This window comes from Notolepis coatsorum (genome assembly GCF_963971535.1).
Source record: "Notolepis coatsorum genome assembly, chromosome: 1".
Lineage (NCBI taxonomy): Eukaryota > Metazoa > Chordata > Actinopteri > Aulopiformes > Paralepididae > Notolepis > Notolepis coatsorum.
This window is the reverse complement of record NC_140165.1, coordinates 209,146,785-209,151,573: the sequence shown is the minus strand read 5'-3', so window position 1 is coordinate 209,151,573 and position 4,789 is coordinate 209,146,785.

The window sequence follows — 4,789 nt, the reverse complement described above, 5'->3', positions numbered from 1 at the left end:
TCAGCACAACAACGACGTAACAGTTACTACCGGGTTTTTGTGAATAACTCAATAGGGGATATCTGCAGAGCCGCAAGCCCAACGTCTGGGCGGGGCTTCGTGGCTTGGACCAAGCCACGAAGCCCCGCCCAGACGTTGGGCTTGCGGCTCTGCAGACATACCCTACTCGAATAACTGACTAGCGTCCGTGACATACAATCAGTTTATCCAATGGGAAGCACGTGGGGGCGTATGTTGGGAAAGAGACGCACTTACGTACCACCACCATTGACAACATAAAAATGCAGACACTACAAAAATTAAAGGATAAATTTGGACTAGAAAACAGGGACCACTTCAGATATCTACAGGTTAGAGACTACTACAACAAAGAAATAAGGGGGGCCAAAGACGAGGAACAGAATGGAATAATAAAGATGATAGTATGGGCATACGAAGGGGGGCAAGGAAGAGTAATATCAGCAATATACCGGGCTATAATGACCAGCAAGGGACACACGACCGATTATATAAGGGAGAAATGGGAGAGAGAACTAGAGATAGGAATAACAGGGAAGGAATGGGGGAACATATGTGAGGTACAACATTCAACAACAGGATCGAGAATATGGAAAGAATTTGGATGGAAAAACATAATCAGATTCTTTATAACCCCAGAGCTGAAGGGAAAATATGCACCAACACAAAAAGCATGCTGGAGGATGTGTGGGAAGGAGGGGGCAAATCACACGCACATATTCTGGGGATGTCAGAAGCTGAAGGGGTATTGGGAGGAGATAGGGGAAGCAATGATCAGAATATTAGGATACGGACTACCACAAACAGGACTGGTGCTTTACTTAGGAGACCTGACACACGAGGGAATACAAGGGGGGGACAAATATTTAATAAAGATAATGTTGATAGCGGCCAGAAAAGCAATAACGAGACTGTGGTACAAGGAAGACCCACCGACAATAGCAAAATGGGTAGGAATAGTGGAAGAAATACAGGATATGGAAAGGATAACACACATGCTGAGGTTACAGGAAGAGAAATTTGGGGAAAGATGGGGAAAGTGGGAGGATTATAAAAGGAACGAGAACGACATCACAGAGGAAGAACCAAATGCAACACAAGAGAGCGAAGGGTAAAGGAGGAAAGATGTTCAAGCAGGGTCTATGAACCCATGTCACACACCTGTACTTTAGTTAATATTTTCTATTTAGTTTTTGGGATATTACAAGTACTGAATGCTTTTATACCTTATTATTTATGTCTGTTTAACAGTGTGATATTAAATATTCAGGGATGAGGTGGTTTGGGTATGGGTGAACCAAAAGGCAAAGTGAAAGTTAATAAACAAGAGAAAAAAAAAGAAAGGACGAAGGAGAAGGGAAGAAAGAAGCTCAAGGAGGGTCTCTGGACCCAGATCACACATACAAGCCTTAGTCAGCATTTATCATCTTTGAGTAGGAATTACCTGTTTATGCCTGTTTAAGGGAGATACACAATCAACCTTTATATCAAATACCTAGAAAACAACAGTAGGGGAACCAGACAACTAACCATGTGATACCCATGTAAATATTTATGTGCACTGTTTTTTCTTTTTGTTTTTATTGTGATACTAGTTTCTTCATTTTTTATTATTTATTTTTTGTAAGTGCTGTCTGTCTAAATAACTGTTAATAAAAAATTTAAGTTTAAAAAAAAAAAAAAAAAAGAAAGACAGCCCTAGTTCCAAGTCAGTCAGAAGATCCTTAGGAACTTCTACTCATGTACAATCGAGAGCATCCTGACTGGCAACCTCACCTCCTGGTTTGGGAATAGCACTGCACAAGACCGTAGCAGACTACAAAGAGTGACACGTTCAGCCGAACGCACAATTGGAGGGGGGCTTCCCACCCTCCAGAACATTTACAACAAGCGGTGCAGGGGGAAGGCTAAGAGAATCATCAAGGACTCCAGCCACCCGAACAACTGCCTCTTTGAACTGCTGCGGTCAGGCAAGCGATACCGGAGTCTTAAGGCGAGCACAGAAAGACTCAGAAGAAGCTTCTATCCCCAGGCCATCAGGCTGCTCAACGAACAATAAACACTATGCAACCACCATCAAATGCACACAGCACACACATCCACACGCACACACTCACTTTAAACAAACAACTCACTGCAGCACCCACTTTACACACTTTAGAACACCGAAACACACTTTACACTTTATATTTATTGGTAAAGGATTTGCACTACAACTCGTACACCTTACTGTAAATTGTACCTAAATTGTACCTCATCCCATTTCTGCTCTGCACTATATAGTATTGTATATTAGTACATTGCATAGTATATTGTATATTGTATGGTAACTCAGTTACTTCTATTCTGCATCGAACATTGTACATATGTCTATACTGAACACTGTGACCTCTATTTTTACTTCTATTAAATAAATAAAGCTGATATTACGAAGAGATATGAGCAGAAACGTTTTTATTCAGTTAAACAAAAATACATTCGAAATAAAGCAATATGGTCATGGGCAAAGAGGAGTGTTAATGCTAATAAATAAACCTGTCATCCCCACCTGTCTGAAGAAGTCCACCATCTTCCCTGTACCCAAAAAATCTACGCCCGCTTGCCTCAACGACTACCGCCCTGTAGCCCTCACCTCCATAGCCATGAAGTGCTTTGAGAAGCTAGTGAAGGGCTACATCTGTTCCTCCCTCCCCATCAACCTGGACCCCCTGCAATTTGCATACCGCCCTAACAGATCCACGGAGGATGCCATAGCCCACGTGCTGCACACAGCAGCATCACACCTGGACAAGAGGCAGGGGAACTATATGAGAATGCTGTTCATTGACTACAGCTCAGCATTCAATACCATAGTCCCCTCCAAACTCATAGCCAAGCTCAGGGACCTGGGCTTGAACTATGACCTCTGCCAGTGGGTCTTGGACTTCCTGACGGGCAGACCCCAGGTGGTAAGAGCAGGAAACTGCACCTCCTCATCCATCACGCTCAACATAGGGGCCCCCCAGGGCTGTGTTCTGAGCCCCCTCCTCTATTCCCTGTACACACATGACTGCGTGGCACAGCGGAACAACAACACAATCATCAAATTTGCTGATGACACAGTAGTGGTGGGCCTGATCTCTGCCAACGACGAGGGCCTACCTGGAAGAGGTAGAGAATCTGTCACAGTGGTGTCAGGAGAACTGCCTCTCCCTGAACGTCAGCAAAACAAAAGAGATGATTGTGGACTTCAGGAGGTCGGGGGTCAAGGACTACAGCCCCCTCAGCATCGACGGGGCACCGGTTGAGAGAGTGAACAGTTTCAAGTACCTCGGAGCCCACATATCCGAGGACTTGACATGGACCACATACATTGACAGTGTTGTGAAGAAGGCACGACAACGCCTCTACTTCCTCAGGCGCCTAAGGAAGTTCCAAGTAGGGCTGACCTTCGAATTTTTTTTGGCAATCGAAGCTTCAGGGCCGAGCTTTGATTTTAATTCGAAGCTTCGAATAAAAAAGAAATTATAATTTTATTTATTTTTTTTTTATTTTTTTTTTATCTTATGTTGTGGGACTTGTACAGCACTTTGGTAAACTTTGTTGTTTTTAAATGTGCTCTATAAATAAAGTGGATTGGATTAATGAATTAAGTAGCCCCTTTCGTGACTGTGACGCAGCCAACACAGTGTGATTTAATTCAAGGTGGATCACTGTTGTCGTTTGAACAACTTCAGATTTCATGGGAACTACCAATCCCCCAAATCAAGAATGTTTAAGATGAATGAAGTAAGATTTTGATTATTTTAAATATGGCCTGTGTAGACTAAACTATGCACAGAATTATGTCAGTCTACAAGGTCCGGATTCTACATGGTCCGGCAATGTAGACTCCACTACAGACCAATTATCAGTGAATGTTCATGCATTTTTAAGAAGGGCTACTTCCACAAAAAAACAAAGAACTCACCAAAACATCTCAGTAGCACCTTATCTAAATGTTCTATTTCATATATGGAGATTCATATTTATTTATGTATTGCATGCATTTCTACATTTTATTTCCTATTTTGTTTATTCATCCCAGTATCTTTCTTTCTTATGTGTGGAATTCTACAAGGCATTTACATTCACATTTCATTTAGCTGACGCTTTTATCCAAAGCGACTTACAAGTTCTGTACGACAGGTCATCAGGAAGGATACAACTCTATCAGCTGAGTAACAATATTCATAAGTGTTGCGTGTTACAGTGTAGGTTAGTTTATTAGGACAAGTGCATGACAGTAAGGTTAGTTAGGGTTAGATTTTTTTTATTTTATTTTTTAAATTTTATTTCAGATAATGGTTGAAGAAGTGCGTCTTTAGTCGACGGCGAAAGATTGGATGGGATTCGGCTGTCCTAACTGGGGTGGGTAGTTCATTCCACCATTGTGGGGCAAGGACTGAGAATAGGCGTGTAGGTGGTGTATATGTGTTTGAGGATGATATCCTTCAAACAGGCAATAGTGATGATATAATTTGGGCAGTGCTGAGCTGGGTTACTTTCCTCCAGTGTATTTGTCCCCCGGCCCCACCCAATGGCCCCATGCACACACACACACACACCGAAGCAAAAATTTAAATAAAATAAAAAAAGTAAAAAAAAAAAAAAATGTATTTCGATTTTTTTTTTAATGTTCGAAGCTTGTGCCATCGAACGAAGCTTCGAAGTATTTAAGACAGCCCTAGTTCCAAGTCAGTCAGAAGATCCTTAGGAACTTCTACTCATGTACAATCGAGAGCATCCTGAC